Source organism: Carassius carassius, chromosome 21 (assembly GCF_963082965.1).
Source record: "Carassius carassius chromosome 21, fCarCar2.1, whole genome shotgun sequence".
Classification (NCBI taxonomy): Eukaryota; Metazoa; Chordata; class Actinopteri; order Cypriniformes; family Cyprinidae; genus Carassius; species Carassius carassius.
Window position 1 is genome coordinate 4,375,065 of NC_081775.1, and position 17,369 is coordinate 4,392,433.

At 42.1% G+C, this 17,369-nt stretch overlaps 2 long non-coding RNA genes across 3 annotated transcripts in view; both read right to left on the reverse strand.

Annotated features, from left to right (window-relative positions):
* The window catches only part of LOC132097380 (uncharacterized), a 66,547-nt gene that overhangs the window by 36,046 nt on the left and 13,132 nt on the right, over positions 1-17,369 (reverse strand). For both annotated transcript variants that reach the window (XR_009422729.1, XR_009422728.1), the window contains exon 4: positions 8,000-8,092. This is a non-coding gene — a long non-coding RNA (uncharacterized LOC132097380). The remainder of the gene's footprint in view (positions 1-7,999; positions 8,093-17,369) is intronic.
* LOC132097381 (uncharacterized) lies at positions 1,923-6,849 on the reverse strand. Its single transcript, XR_009422730.1, has 3 exons — positions 6,712-6,849; positions 5,336-5,455; positions 1,923-2,218 (listed from the first exon to the last, which is right to left on the reverse strand). It is a non-coding gene; the product is annotated as an uncharacterized LOC132097381 (long non-coding RNA).

Here is a 17,369-nt window from a genome sequence, read left to right on the forward strand (position 1 = left end):
TCGGTGCCGAACCGTCATCTGCTCAGATTGAGCTGATATCAACCAATCGTCAATGTGATTGTGTCGTGAAAGTGTGGGGTGAGAGTGCAAGGCCAGAGGAAGATCCGTATTGGTAGGCTTTTGCCCCCAAAAGCAAACCTCAGGAACTTCCAATGAAGAAAAGGAAACTTTTCTTAGAAACTTTTTTAGAAAAGGACACAACACCTCATCCTTCCTTGGAACAGTGAAGTACCGGCTGTAGGACCGGACTCTGCAACCCAAGGAGGGACCACATCGATGGTCTCCATCCTCAGAGAGAGTCTACTTCTGTTCCATTACCAGAGCCTGCTTGGGGCCCACCAGAACTGGATTCTGTGGCCTCTCACTACAATGTGCAGGACCCACTGAGACAGCCAAACTAGCTGCTCTGGAAACCTCCCAGGAGGTCACAAGCCTCTTAGCACCGCTACGTTTCCGGGCGGTAACTGAGAGAAGCGCTCGCTGGAGACCGCTGCGCCCTGGAACACCGGCAGGGTTGGCAGATCGATCTCCTGAGGGCACTGAGGAGAGACGGGCACCGTGTAATGCGGTGTATACCGCTCTTCCCCAGAGGGGCCTGCCCTCCGAGGTCCTGAGCCGCAGCCTCAGGACTCTCGTAGCTGAAGTATCCTAAAAACGACGTGCCTCAGACCCACGTCGTCTGCTAGGAAGACTAGACCAGAGCCTGCTCGGGGCAGGACCCCGTGAAGTACACTTGGCAGGGGCTCCCACACTGCCATGTGACCTCCTAAGGGAACCAGTCTCACGAGACTGGCCTCTGGTGTGCTTAGAGTCACTAGCTCGGAGTCCTGAAGCGGCGGACCAGCAGGGGACGACCATACTAGCTGCTCTAGAGACCTCCGTAGAGGTAACGAGCCTCTCAGTACCGCTACGTTTCCGGGCGGTAACTGAGAGAAGCGCTCGCTGGAGACCGCTGCGCCCTGGAACACCGGCAGGGTTGGCAGATCGATCTCCTGAGGGCACTGAGGAGAGATGGGCACCGTGTAATGCGAGAGAGCTGACGAGAGCTGACACTGCGCGCTTCACTCTCAAGCAGACAACACACGAGCTGCGTGTGTCCCTCCCTTTTTTTTTTCTGGCAGGGAAAACACACAGCTTGAACGCTGCCTGCTCTCGCCCAAAACTTCTCTTGATTGAAGCTTTGACAATGGAGTTTATCAGTGGACAAACGACACTAAATAAGACTCACAAACAGATAGTGACTGACACACACACACAGAGCGCTTGCTGAAGACACAAGGCTGACTTCCGGCTTTGCCGCTCATGCTTTATGCTTCCTGGTCTCTGACGTCACCTGCCTATGACGTCACGCCCTTCCTTTGGACTGATTATACACATTATTCAGAGATGTCACGCTGGACGCGTTCCCCTATCGTTCTCGACGCAGCTCGAGTTCCTGAAGAGGAACTTCCATATTCAAATTCAGCTCAACCGATTTTAATTCAAACAGCTTTATACCTCAAATAATACCTTTTTTAACAAAATAATTAACACCGTTATGAAACTATCATCTTCACATTTCTGCATATAAATCCTTCAAAACTAATTCACCTAAAAAATCACTTTCATTGTTATTGCCTTAGTGTAACCTTATTTATTATTTATTAAAAAAAAAAATTAAGGAGGGAGATCAAACAAGGTTTTATTTATTTATTTATTTACTTTGTTATTAACATGATGCCAAAAATTATGTTGACCCAGCCTAACATCTAATAAACTTGAATACTTCTATGGAAACCTAGTAGAACCTTATTTTATTTTTTAATTAACCTGATTTATTCTCGCTTAGACAATAGTTTTGTGAAGCACTGGCAAAGCATCAACAAGTATGTTTGTGCACTCTGGCTTTCATCTGATTTATGTTTTAACATTCGATTTAAAACAATTTTTTAAGAAAATACCACCTCATTTCTGTGATAGCAGCATACCTCTCTTATGCTGGTATCACACACTCTGATGACAGTAAGAAAAGTGGGCATAACTTGAGGCAGGAACTGCACACATTTCAGTCCGAGCGATTTGAAAATGAAGGTGACGGCCTGCACCACCATGGTGTGATGATTGAACAGCGATGGGTCATGCAGGATGTGCATCAGAGTCACTATGGCAACTGCCGGGTAAAACTCATCTAGTGGAAGATTGCCCATGTTGACCAGCATCTCACTGGTACTGCAGTGAGCTGAAATGTCAGAAATTATTATATTTTGCAGAAAGAATATTAAGCTTTTCATGTGGGTGTCCAGAGTTCCTTGTTTGCTTACCTTATGTTTTAATTTTAACTGAAATGAGTAAAGTAATACTCTCACAAAGGTACAAAAGGTACATTTAAGGAACTAAAATGCACCCTTCAGGGGTAAATAAGGTACAAATGTGTATTTTTTTAAAGGTACTGCCCAATGTTCCCAACACCTTTTAAAAAGTAATTTAAGGAAGCAAAAAACATGATATCAGAGGAGTTAACAAATTGCAGGATCTACTACAGTACACAGCCTGCTACTGACAGCTTCCTACATTCATAAAACTCTACCACACATACCTCAGAGAAAAACAACCTATATCTGTGTGAGTGTGTGCATCTGAATGACGTAATGCAGTCATCTGTTTCCCATACACAGCAGGCCGTACCCTAAAATATATGTGCCATTTGATGTGGAGTTAACAGGCGATCTGGAATTGTTTGTCTACGCTTAAGGGTTTCAAGTCCTTTAATTTGGTTTACAGTGGCAGACAGCATGATGTCTAAGGACCTGTTTCCACCTGGTATTCATATGAATTGTCGGAGATCTGATCACAAGGGGTCAGCCAAGACACGTTGCTGTTTCTACCTGTTGTTAATATGCGTCTCCAGTGACCACTCATTTGCTTTAGAGAGCTTGCATGAAAGACGGAAATGAATGCAACAGACAGACTCTTTAAGAAAATAACTATGTAAAATACACTATGCATTAAAAACGAGACGCAGAGTGCTGAACTCCCATCAAGCCAGCTGCAAAGAAAACAGTCACCACAATTATTAGCACTATTATCTTAATCTACAGACATGGCATAAAGATGGCCAGAACCATATGCTTCTCATGATGTTTTGTTAGCTTTAAATATGCATTCTTCACCCAACCTGGGCAAAATAGGTAGGTAGATAGATAGATAGATAGATAGATAGATAGATAGATAGATAGATAGATAGATAGATAGATAGATAGATAGATAGATAGATAGATAGATAGATAGATGTGATTTAGTAAACGGAAGTTAATAGAAGTAACAACACAATCGCCGTGTGTTTCAGAAGTGTTTTACTGTACTGTAGCTTCGCACAGATTTCTCCAATCATTTTAGAAAGGCTGCCAAAGTTCTTATGGAGTCAGCCTGTCTCAGTTTTCTTCTGTCCTCACATGAGTCTCATATTGTGCATTGGTATTAAAGAAATAAAATACCAGTAATAAAAGTATTCTAAGAAAGCTCCTGACCAAAATGATTCAAGGTTCTGACAGCTACATACACACTTTTTTCTGTCCACCATTAACATCACTCACAGACCTTACCTTTGTCTCATAAAACCCATTGCTATATTATTGCAATAAAAGGGCCAGCAGGCAGTTCTCTCCCTGTAAGGACAGTTTTCTCAAAGTGGGAGTAGATAAAAAGTGCAGGCCCAGACAGAGTTGCCCCAGACGGTAACCTGTACTTTATCCCTAATGCATCACTCGGGAGATATCCACACTTCCTGCAGCATGCTTCTTTATGAGGCCCTGCTGTTAAAACTATTCATTTTCTCTGCTGCATAACAGTAGATGAAGGTCTGGTGGACTCTGATACTCTGAGGCCAGAGGCATAAAAAGCTTTAATGACCTTCCCAATCTTCTATATTTGCTCATGAAACTACAGAATATTTTAAAGGCAGTCATAAATGTCAAGACAGTAAAAGTAAATAGATGTGTTTGACTGCGGTGCTGCATGGACTGATTGGCATCTAATTTGAAGCAGTGCATGCTATTAAATAATTTATCCGACTTGACACCCATCTAAGTACTGCAAAAACAATTTGAGAGCTGTTCATTCTGTGCAACTTCTCCAGGGTGGACACACAAGCTCTGATGACAATTGTGTGTGTTCACAAGATTCACATTTCATTTATGTTAAGTGTTTATTCTGACACCTTCAGTTTCGCCAATCTCTTAAATCTGTAAATTTATCAGTAAAAACTATTTAGAATGCAATATCAATGTTATATTGTCATGCTTTTCAAAATAAAAATATGCACTTAGAACATAGGCGCGCATTATGCAAATGTGGGATTCAAATTACTAACGACTCGTCTAGGCTGAGTCGATCTGCAGATCGTTTACATTAACATACATCTACATTATACACTGCATGAAAGGCAATATTGGAAATGTCGTAATATGAATAAAAAAAATAAAACATCTGAAAAGTCTGTGTATTCAAAAAAATATTGCATCCAATCCAGCTCATCTGTAATTAAGTGTGCAAACACACCACAAGTATCATTATGGTAAGCAAAAAATGAGACTAACATAATGGCTTCATTTTTTTTAACTTCTACCCCAACTGCAAGCGACAAATCACGGTGTTCGATTAAATCCAGCTGCAGCTGAGTTCAAACATACCTTGGTAATTGGCTGATGGCACCTCAAGATCTTGCACAGTCCCAAACCCTTCACTAGAAGCATGTTGTAAACTCAATAAACTTGATCCCTTGGTTAAACTACAAGTAGTATCTACAGTAGTATGACCCTAATAATGATGATTTAGACTAATTTAACATGTTTGTACAGAAAAATAGTACTATATAAATAGTTATATTGGAGCTTTATATTGCTTTTTATACTCCAGAATGTCCCACTAACTTTCATAATTAAATGAGAAAGAAGATTGTATGGGTGGGAAACGAGTGGGACTGTAATGAAAACAGCACTGCAATCCGATATATTTTAAATCCTACTTTTAAAAGACATTGTGTACACAGGCAGTGTATGGACTTGCAAAAACATTTCTGAAGAGAAAGTCACAAAGAAAAGAATGAAATGTGTACAAAGCTTTCTGAAAGGCAAAACAATCAGAGCCAACATGTGAGAGCAAGCTACCCAGGAGATCTGGCTCTGTCTTTGGAAAGGGAAATTTGTCTATGAAGATGTGCTCTGTTTGCTCTGGAAAATGCCTGTGTTAGATGGGCAAAATCTTCTGTGCATCTGTAATTAATTGCGTTGATGTGAACTCAGAGCCCACTGTGTTTAGGCATGCATGCTCAAACAAGTATACAGGTGCATCTAATTACCTGAATCCTGGCTGGACTTGGATTCTGAGAGGCTGACAGTTGAAGCATCATGAGACTGGTCAATTATACCGATGTTTACCTTGTGTTTGTAGGGATCCAGAGACCTAACACACGTATGGCCTAACCAAGGGAACAGAATCACAAGGCCAGTTTAAAAATACAAAAGGATTCATATTCAAGAGCAGTGGTTCCCAACTAATAAGCTGAAGAGTAGGGATGGGCGATATTTCGCAATGAATTACGATATTGCATAGCTTGTCAGTGATCTACGGCTCTGTCTATTAAATGCCACTCCATTTGAAAGCAGGTGATGGCGATCTACCACTAATCAGGGAACCGGCTTTACTGACGAAATGCGCGTGACAATCACATGCGATATATCGCCCATCCCTACTGAAGAGTTGAATTACTGTAGGTGTGTTTGATTAAGCAGACAGTGTTGGGATACTCCTGGAACAAGGTCGGGAATCGCTGCTCTAGGGTATAAATTGCAGGCAGCATATGGAGTTAGGAAGGCAACATGAGTAGGATATGACATGAGCATTAGGTTCAGACATTTCACATCCTGAGCATTTTTCCTTCCTGCCTTTTTATGCTGCCTAAAGAGGCAGGATTTTTTTCATCTTTTGGACACCGCCTTGGTGTCCCACAAAATGTTTGAAACAAATCCCATGTTCCACTGATCCAATGTTTTATCTAACATAGATAACAAGTAGTCAGATAACATATAGTTTCAAGCTTATGAAATGCATGTAAACTCTTGTATAAGCACTAAAAATGGCAGAAAATCCTGTTCGACTTTTAACCAATTTATGGTCAAATAAAAAACAAAAGTAAAGATTAACTATAATTACCAAAAACTTTTTAGCCATCTCATATTTTACATAAACCCATGTTCCTGCTTAGTTTTTCCCCCATTATAAAAGTATACAAAAATAATAAATCAATATATAAAGTATATATATATATATATATATATATATATATATATATATATAATTTTTTATTTATTTTTTTATTGTGCTGACTGCATTCACCTAGCTCAATAAATAACTAAATAAATAAATACAAATCTGTAAATTATATAAACGCATCAGTTAAACAACTACAAAACATAATTAAGTCCCAAGCTAGCAAGCCCCTACTGATTGAGCTTAATTTAAGCTTAATTTAAGCTTCATATCCTCTGTTACCCATATCCATATTGTTTTATTTTATTGCACACATTTTCTTATTTTTTTTAAGGTCATTTAATGATCATTGCTAGAAAATAATTAAACCTGGACGTGAGGTGGAACTATCTGAAGCACTTAATTTCAAATAACTGTCCACATTCATGGAAACTGGTGTTTAATGACAGGAGTAGAAATCAGTACCTCTCTCCTAATCCCCTGGTTCTGTTCTGTCTTCAGGAAGTTGAGTAGCACCTCCAGTAGAGACATATACTTCATGTATGGCTCCACCACATACCCAGCACTGGCAACTTGTTGACCCAGAGTCCAAAGTGCCACATGGTAGGAGAGTTGATGAACAGTGTGTTATTGTGTGCATTAACATATGTGCATTTACTTTTATACAAAGTGACTTATAAACGAGGAATACAACAAGCAAATTATAAAGATTCAATAATAAAGTGTTAGCAATAAGAGTTGCAATCACAGTCCAGAATAGTAGAAAATAGAGAAAAGCTTGAGAAAAGAGGGAAATAAGAATAGTTTAGTTTTTATTTATTTATATATTTATTTGTTTTCTGTAGGATGTGGCTAAGTGTTCACAGAAGATACATTTTTAAGTTGAATATTGTCAGGGAATCGGCCACCACCTGGACAGTTGTTTTTGTGCATTTTGACTATTTTATTTATTTTGTATGTATTTTGTATTTTCTCTCTAACATTCCTTAATCCTGCATCATTAAATTAGCTTCACTATCTATTTGTTAGTTTTAATAAATAGTGTTTTTAATGAGGAAGTGTGCACCAGTGCACTTTACTTTTAAGCTGTTTTATTGAGAAAAGACTTTTAAGATTGATCCAGAAAGTCAAATAAAGCCCGAGACACAGTTCATAGCAGGTAAAGTATTTAGTTACATGAGCTTCTGTGAACCTCGGGTAACCTAAAACGAACCTAAATCATCCAAACTCTATAACATCCCTGATTGCTAAAGCAGAAACTGACAACGTCATACCAAGAAAGAAAGCCTTGTGCAAAGTTGTGTAAACGTTAAGGACATTTGACTGCACCTCATAACAGTACTGTAAAACCTATCAGATTAAAAGTATGCACTCTAGAATCCCTCTAAATATTACTGAAATACACAAGTATATCAGATTGTTTCCACTGTCGTTATGGAGGAAAGTGGAAAGAAGAGTGCTTTTCATTATTGCTTCATTCATATTGCTTTGCAAAAGACAAAAAAAAAACTGCTTCACAGATGGAGGAAAATAGATGTTTAAAAATACAAATTATGTTCAAATCTCTTGATCATAAGAACCATCAAAATGTTCACACAAAACATATTAACTCAATTTGCTGAAACAAGATTGAAAGACATTGGTTTAACCTCACTAAGGTTAATAATATTGTCAAATCTTAGATCACATTACCAAACAAAATTAAAAAATTAAATAACGATGGACCAAAAGTTTAACATGGCAATCAGCAAACCTGTCTCTTAGCTAATGAAGACGAGTCCTGCAGCATGTCCATAATAATGGGGAACAGCTCATCCACCCATTTCCTTATCTCCAGTCCACTCACCTGGTACAAATTAAAGAAACAGACACACTCAACAGCACTGCAACTGAACAAATTAAATGACCTTTCTGGGTTCACTTGATTTTGAGTGTAATGTAATTTTAAATGCAAATAAAATAAAACTCAAGTGTCTGGAAAGAAACTGCTGGTGTGTGTGTCTGTGTGTGTGCGTGTATATATATATATATATATATATATATATATATATATATATATATATATATATATATATATATATATATATATATATATATAAAATCTGGAATGCGCTCGTGCCATTGGCGGATAGCTATTTACATGGCGGAATTTGTTGGCAGAAAAGCTGAATGCTTCTCAAGCGAAGAAACCGATCTGCTCGTGTGCGAAGTTAAAGATCCCGTAAAGATCATCTACGGGACAGGCAGGGATCCACCAAAGCTCCGTGCGATGAGTCAGTTAATATGTATGTGTGTATTGGCACGATTGTTCAATTAATTAGCCAATTTCATTCATCATTATAAGTAGTAATAGGCTGGATTGCAAATAGGTAGCCTAATTGTAATACACGCAACGACTATCCATCATTACATTTTTACATTTATGTAGCCTACACAATAATATTATTTTACACTGTAATCCTTTTGTTTTTAATATTTGGCATTTTTGTGTGATCCGCATCCCTGTGTGTAACAAGAAAAGTCAACGCACACTATGGACCCGCCCAGAGGCGCATTTTCTACCAACGCGCTCTGTAAATAAAAAAAATAAAAAAATTGCGCCATTGACTTTAGACCAGGTTTGAGTTGGTCTATTTTCAGCTCCTCTTTTTTAGACAAGCACACGAATGGGCGCCCAAATGGGCGCAAATGCATTTGCTAATTAAACGACGTGGCGCTGGACGGGAAAATGCGAATGGCGCCGAACTGAAACTAGCAAACACACTTGTGCTGCATGATAGGGCCCTGTATCTCAATAAATTAGAATGTCGTGGAAAAGTTCATTTATTTCAGTAATTCAACTCAAGTTGTAAAACATGTGTATTAAATAATTTCAATGGATACAAACTGAAGTAGTTTAAGTATTTGGTTATTTTAATTGTGATGATTTTGTCTCACATTTAAAAAAACCCCACCATCTCAACAAATTAGAATATGGAGTCAAACTCTCTAACCACTAGGCCACGACTTCCCCTATGTGATCATTGACATCATTGACAACTTACACCCTTCATTGACACTCTTCACAAGGAGGGTAAGCCACAAACATTTATTGCCAAAGAAGCTAGCTGTTCACCGAGTGCTGTATCCAAGTATGTTAACAGAGAGTTGAGTGGAAGGAAAAAGTGTCAAAGAAAAAGATGCACAACCTACTGAGAGAATGTCTTGGTTACGTACGTAACCCTCGTTCCCTGATGGAGAGAACGGAGATGTTATGTCCAACGACATATGGGGTCTCACTTGGGAGGCCAATCATCTCTGAGTTTAAGAGAAAACGGCAATGAAAATTGGCTAGTGGATTTTACATACCTGAGCCACTCCCCGTGCCAACGGGTATAACTAGGGCGACAGGTGCATCCACTCATTAGGCTTTACGCTGAGGAGTCAAGAACGTGTCCCGGCAACAGCGACCAGTTCAAGGTTGTGGCATGTGGACATAACGTCTCTGTTCCCTCCATCAGGGAACGAGGGTTACGTACATAACCGAGACGTTCCCCTTTCTGTCGGTCACTACGAGTAATGTCGAACGAGTAATGTCAAAGGGTGAGTACCTCGCTGCTGGAGAAGGCCACGCTGCTGTTCCACCCACATAAAGTTAATGGAAGTGATTTCAACCTTCAGTGAATGGAAGGGGTCTCTGAGGCAGGTCCTACCTTAGAGTAGGGATGGAACGGCTGCCAGAAGAGACTGACAGAATGGGTCTGTCAAGGGAAGACACGGGTTTGCCAAGAGGGAAACCTTACCGTGGAAAAATACACATATGGGATTACCTGTAGGGAATCAAGCCATATGGACACCTAGCCCAGTACAGTCTGACTGCCGAGGGTGCTGAGGATGCTCAACCAGGGTGCGCCAACCGGGGAACTCTACTGGGAGAAGAAAGGCGCTGGCATCCCTGTGTTAGGGGGAATGGCGCAGCAAGCGTGACACCCAGCCAGCCCATCCCGCCTTCCCGACACACGGGAAGAAACTTGCTTTACACGAAGGTTGCAAAACCTCGCGAAGGTGTTAGGTGTCGCCCAGCCCGCAGCTCGACAGATGTCTGCCAGATAGGCGTGGTGCACCAGTGCATAGGAGGAGGCCACACTCCGTATGGAGTGGGTCCTCACCCCCAGAGGGCATGGCTCGCCTTGGGAACGGTACTCCAAGGCGATGGCATCCACTATCCAGTGGGTCAACCTCTTCTTGAAGACAGCCTTCCCCTTCTGCTGACCTCTAAAGCAGACCAGGAGCTGCTAAGAGCTTCTGAATCTCTGGGTGCGGTCCACGTATATGCGAAGTGCTCTTACGGGACACAGCAACGCCAAAGCTGGATCTGCCTCCTCCAGGGGCAGTGCTTGCAGGTTCACCACCTGTTCTCAGAAGGGAGTGGTGGGAACCTTGGGCATGTATCCAGGCCGGGGTCTCAGGACAATGTGAGAGTAGGCCGGCCCGAACACAAGGCACTCTTCACTTACCGAAAATGCTTGGAGGTCCCCGACCCTCTGATGGAAGTGAGCGCGACCAGGAGCGCTGTCTTGAGAGACAGGAACTTAAGCTCGACTGAATCCAGCGGCTCAAAGGGACCCCTCTGAGGTCCTGCCAGGACAATAGAGAGGTCCCAGGAGGGAATCAGGGGTGTCCTAGGAGGATGTAACCTTCTGGCACCCCTCAGGAACCTAACAATCAGGTCATGCCTCCCCAGGGCCCGGCCGTCCACTGCATCGTGATGGGCTGCAATGGCAGCCACATACACTTTCAGGGTGGAGGGTGACAGCCCACGCTCCAACCTTTCTTGCAGAAAAGAAAGCACGACTCTGACCAGGCATCTCCGGGGGTCTTCTCAGTGAGAAGAACACCAATTCGTGAACAGACTCCACTTCAGAGCATAGGCCTGCCTCTTAGAGGGGGCTCTAGCCTGAATGATAGTGTCTACCACTGCTGGTGGCAGATCACTTAGGTCCCGTCCAGAAGCCACACGTGGAGGTTCCAAAGATCTGGACGCGGGTGCCAAATGGTGCCAAGCCCCTGAGAGAGGAGGTCCCTCCTCAGGAGGATGCGCCAGGGAGGGGCTGTCACGAGGAGCATGAGTTCTGAAAACCAGGTCCGGGTGGGCCAGTAAGGCGCAACCAACAGGACCTGTTCCTCGTCCTCCCTGATCTTGCACAGCATCTGTGCGAGCAGGCTCACTGGGGGAAACGCATACTTGCGTAGAGCCCGAGGCCAGCTGTGTGCCAGTGCATCCGTGCCCAGGGGGGCCTGTGACAGGAAATAGTACAGCTGGCAGTGGGAGGACTCGTGGGAAGCGAACAGGTCTACCTGGGCTTCCCCAAATCGACTCCAGATCAGCTGGACCATCTAGGGATGGCGCCATGCCTGATCTCGGGACTCGGGAGTGCAACCAGTGCTGAAGTGGTCTCACATGGAGCAACCCGAGCGGCGTGACTGCGGCTGCGGGTGCCATATGCCCCAGGAGCCTCTGAAAGTGTTTCAGTGGTACCACTGTCCTGCTTCTGAAGGAACTCAGGCAGTTCAGCACTGACTGGGCACGCTCGCTGGTGAGCCGTGCCATCATACTCACCGAGTCTAACTCCATACCAAGATGAGAGATTCTCTGCACAGGGGAGAGCTTGCTCTTCTCTCGGTTGACCTGAAGCCCCAACTGACTGAGGTGCCGGAGCACCAAGTCCCTGTGACCGCACAACTGCTCTCGGGACCGGGCCATAATGAGCCAGTCGTCGAGATAGTTGAGGATCCTGATGCCCACTTCCCAGAGTGGGGAAAGGGCGCCCTCCGCGACCTTTGTGAAGACACGGGGGGACAGGGAGAGCCCGAAGGGGAGGACCTTGTACTGCCATGCCTGACCCTCGAATGCAAACTGCAGAAACGGTCTGTGGCGAGGGAGGATCGAGACATGAAAGTATGTGTCTTTCAGGTCGATCGCTGCAAACCAGTCCTGGGGCTGAACGCATTTTGAACGGGAGCTTGTGCAGGGCCCGATTCAAGACTCGCAGATCCAGGATAGGCCGAAGGCCACCACTTTTCTTGTGTACGATGAAGTAAGGGGCCCTGTCCTCATCTCGGTTGGAGGGACCGGCTCGATTGCATCCTTCGCCAGCAGGACATCAATCTCCTTGCGCAAGACAGAGGCGTCCTGGACTGCCACTGAAGTCTCGAGCATGCCCTTCAACTTGGGAGGTTACCGGGCGAACTGAATCGCGTAACCCAGTCGGACCGTCCGAATGAGCCAGCGTGACGGGTTGGGCAGCGCAAGCCATGCTCCCAAACTCCGTACAGATGGCACCAAAGGGACAGTCGACATACCCGCAGTGGTGCAGCGATGGGGAGTTGCGTCGGATGGCCCAAAAGGCATTGCGTTCAGAGTCATCATGGGCACACTCCTCGTGTTCCCAGAGGAGCTGGCCAGAGACGCATTGAGAGGCGTTGCGTCTCCGAACCGCGACCTCTTGACTGCTGGCAAAAGGGGGCGTCGTGGGTGAGGAGGCAGTGCGTCGCTCATCGTCAACCCGCGAGCCTTGCATCTCGGAGGAAAGGGAAATTGCTCTTTTATGAAAAAGTGGAAACAAAAACTGTGGATTCTCCACCCGGCCCTCCTCCGGGGGAAGGAGTGGCGCTGTCTCCGCCAGCTCCTGAAGAGCAGTCTCACACATCTCCGAATTGCATGTGCCAGGGCCGCTTAGTCGTCTTCCTAGAGGTCTTCGCAGCCGGAAGTGACACGGGGGGGGGGGCGCCGCTCTCCTGCACGGGGCTTGACGCGCCGGCCTAGAAGAACTCTCAGCACGGGGCGGAGCTGGTATGGAGGATGCAGGGGGGCACCCACGGCAACGAGCAGGCTGAGACACTGCCCGCAACGGATTGGTGGCAACCGGAGGATCACGTCGGGGTGAGATGTGCTGAGCAAGTTTTTTATTTCATTTGGAAACCAAGGTCCTAGAGTATGGAGGAAGGGTGGAGAAGCTCATAGCCCAAGTTGCTTGAAGTCCAGTGTTAAGTTTACACAGACTGCGATGATCTGTGGTGCAATGTCATCTGCTGGTGTTGGTCCATTGTGTTTTTTGAAAACCAAAGTCACTGCAGCTGTTTACCAAGAAATTTTGGAGCACTTCATGCTTCCTTCTGCTGACAAGCTTTTTGGAGATGCTGAATTCATTTTCCAGCAGTTTGGCACCTGCCCACACTGCCAAAAGTTGGGCTCCCATACCACCACAGCAGTGCCACAAACTGATCACCTCCATGCCACACCGAATTGAGGCAGTAGTTAAAGTAAATGGAGCCCCTACCAGGTATTGAGTACATGTACAGAAGATGAACATACTTTCCTGAAGGCCAACATTTTTTTTATTGGACTTGAAGTATTCTAATTTGTTGAGATAGGGAATTGGTGGGTTTTTTGTTAAATGTGAGCCAAAATCATCACAATTAAAAGAACCAAAGACTTAAACTACTTCAGTCTGTGTGCACTGAATTTATTTAATAAACAAGTTTCACAATTTGAGTTGAATTACTGAAATAAATTAACTTTTCCACAACATTCTCATGTATTGAGATGCACCTGTATATATTTTGTTTCGTATACATTATATTTTTTTTACACTTAATTCCTCTCTTCCAATCTTATTTCATCTTCTTCTACCAGTGTCCACAAATATTTTATCTCTATGCTTGCATTCTCAAACCTCTCCTGCACAGAGCTACTCTGATGCTACTCCTGAAGGTTTCCTAAATACTGTGCAGTAGGAAGGAAGATCTGGTCATCTGAAAGGTCCAGTAGATGATTTCAAAATATTTCAGGCTAGTAAATGATCAGTTACCTGAGCAAGTTCTCCAATAGTAGCTAAAACACTGATAACGACTCTAGGGTTTAGATCGGGATCTTTCAGCTGCAATATGAGGGCCTGTGTGAAAAACAGAATTGGAAATATACATAATAAAAAAGGTTTATCTTTGGCAACACATTTTTATGTGAATGAGTTTGTAATTTTTATTTTGCTAAGTCCTGCTTTACAAAATATTACTGACCAATCCTACATAATATATATATATATATATATATATATATATATATATATATCGCCTTTAAACGAAAACTCCTTTAGATTAGACTGACCACAAAAAAGACAATGTCATAAAATTTCTAGGGGTAGTTCATCGCAGTGTAAAGTATGTCACTTCCTGTTGCCAAAAGGTGGCGCTATGACTATAGCTGAATATGGGCATGTCAATCTTTTCAGGTTAGGAGTCTTATCAAACATGTGAAGTTTGGGGCAGATTGGACATTGTATGTCTGAGTTATAGCAACTTCATTTTTCATGGCGAATCATCGAAATTCGCCAGGCCGCCACAGACACGCCCTTCAACGAAAACTCAAGATCTTCGCAATTTAACATCGCAAAGGCCTTTAGATTAGGCAGGCCAAATTTGGTCAAAAATTACACAAAATTTGCTCATAATATTAAAAATAACCGACTTCCTGTTGGGATTAGAATTTTGTTCCAAGAGTCTTTTTTGTAGGTATTGGTGTGTTACATGTGTGTGCCAATTTTCGTGCATGTACGTGAAACATAGCTGGAAGGTTGTTGATTTTTTTAGTATAGGTGGCGATGTTGAGCCATTTTGCCACACCCTCTTCTGAATCCTATATCAGACGAAAATTTTCACCAGGTTTGACGTTTCATGACTTTTTGAGCATGTTTAAGCCCTCAAAAATGCGATTAATTCGGGAGAAGAAGAAGAAGAAAAAGAAGAAGAAGCGGAATAATAATAATAGACAAAGCAGATACAAGAGGGTCCTCACACCATCGGTGCTCGGGCCCTAATAAACAAAAAGATGTAAAAGAGCCCAATTCAGCACCGCATTGTTCTGTTGTTCAGGGCTCACACAGAGAAAGGCGTCTCAAAACACTTGAACATCGAATCTGCTTTTTGCTCTTGTGCCGACAAATACATACAAAATATGTCAAAATACCAGCCTTAGAAAGTATGCTCGAAAAAACTGTCAGTTATTACTTAAGTGAAAGTAAACAGTTGAGGAAAAAAATGTGATGTGTATTATATTGGATGCGTTCATCATCTCTTAAAGTGACCTTGCCTAATTTAGCTATAGCTGCTGTAATGTTAATCCAAGAAAATGAAAGAAAATCACTCTTACTCACACTGCTCTTGACTGAATTAGTTTGTAGTTTTAACAAGAATTAATGCACAGTCAAACCAAAAATTATTCAGACACCAGATATAATTTTTGATATATTTGACTAGGTACAGGACACTATAATACATTTATGTAAGTGAGTATAGCAAAATTAAGTGAACTGTGACATGTTATACCCAAAGAATCTTCATACAGTGAACTACTAGTGAAATTGATAAAAAATTGTATATCAAACATTATTCAGCACCTTATAAAGCACCATGTATTGCTTATGTGTTTTTTTTTCTGAATTGCTAATGCAACCTTTTCACACCACAGTCTGAACAAAATTAAGCATTGCTTGGTAATTATTCAACAAAGTATTGATGGTAGTGTAAATATTGTCATAATAACAGTTGTCTGTAGTTTTGGTTGATTGTAATCCATTACATACCTTTCTATCAAAGTTATGACATTATCAAGACAAATTTGTTCTGACAGTTTAACTCTAAGTTCTTGTCATATTTTAGAACCATTTTACAAGCGATAGCAAATAAACTGTAATAATGTGAGAAATGTTGAAGGTGTCTGAATAATTTTGGTTTGATTGTTTATTTCATTTTTACATTGAAGACTATCCAATGCTATTTTACATTTAATTATTCGGTTTCTGTACCTTGACACCTACAAACTTGACAAAAAAAACTTAAAACATTGTGTAAATAGCACAAATAAATAAAAACGAACGAACATACAAATTAAACAATTTCAAACAGGGCCCATTGGTACAACCTTCACTGGGGCCCTGCTGACCCCAGCTACGGCCCTGGGTGCAGAAGCTGCACGGACTCATACTCATTGTGCTTTCACACAGGATGCATACACTATGCATCATATTACCAGGAATATTTTTCTCTGTTCTAATGAAAGCCTGTATGTTTAAGTTAGTTTAACATGAACAATCTAAATATATGTGAAAATAATGTTTACAGGGCACCTCAAGATCCAAGTTCATCCTCTGGATTAAAACACGAAATATAAAACCTTCGTTCTGAAATGATGAACATTTATAACATCAGCCAGAACACTATGGAATCTTACCTGTACAAATCATTATGGGTATAAACAAATAACCTTCCTGTTGCTGAAGCTTACAACACATGTGAAAACACACCCCAAAAAACATCAAGAGAACAGAGGAAGTGAGGGTATCTTGAGAATGGGCTCCATGTATAGGCGGATGAGTCAGGGGGCATTAGACACCAGGTGACCGAGCATGCGGGCACTCTGTTCTTTGTTTCGGCCCACACCACTATGTTCCAACTCAGTAAGGATCTGGAAGGGGTTTTATTGTATTGGACAGTACCACAAGTTTGATATTTGTCAGTTTTGTCACTTTAGACACATTCATAACATACTGTATGTGTGACATAATATATGTTGTACAATAAAACAAATAAAAGTGAACTCTTCTATTGATAGGGCAGCAGCACAATGTAAAGGTTTCCATGCAATATGCATAGGCACACGTTGCTATTCAACAGAAAAAAGGCTGACCATAGCTGCAGTGAAACAAAAGAGCAGCTATTTCAGCAGAAAAATATTTGTTGACTGCCACCTGTTGGTAGCTGAGAAAAACGGCTATAGCGTCTCATAACAATTTTTCAGTGTACAGATTATGTACAGTGTGCACAGTATGAAGTCTACATAAACATAAAAAAAATAATGTGTTAATATTGTGCTGTAGCACACGATGCATCATCTGACCTTTTTTATTTCCTATTTAACTCTCTTAGCCATTTACAACTTTGTGGATTCAATAAGTATCTTACTATGGTCATATTCTGTCTAAAGAAACAAGATGCGTTTAAAAATGCTGCAATAGCTTTGTCTCCAACTTAAATATTGATGTAATTTGCCCTGCTATCTATCTATCTATCTATCTATCTATCTATCT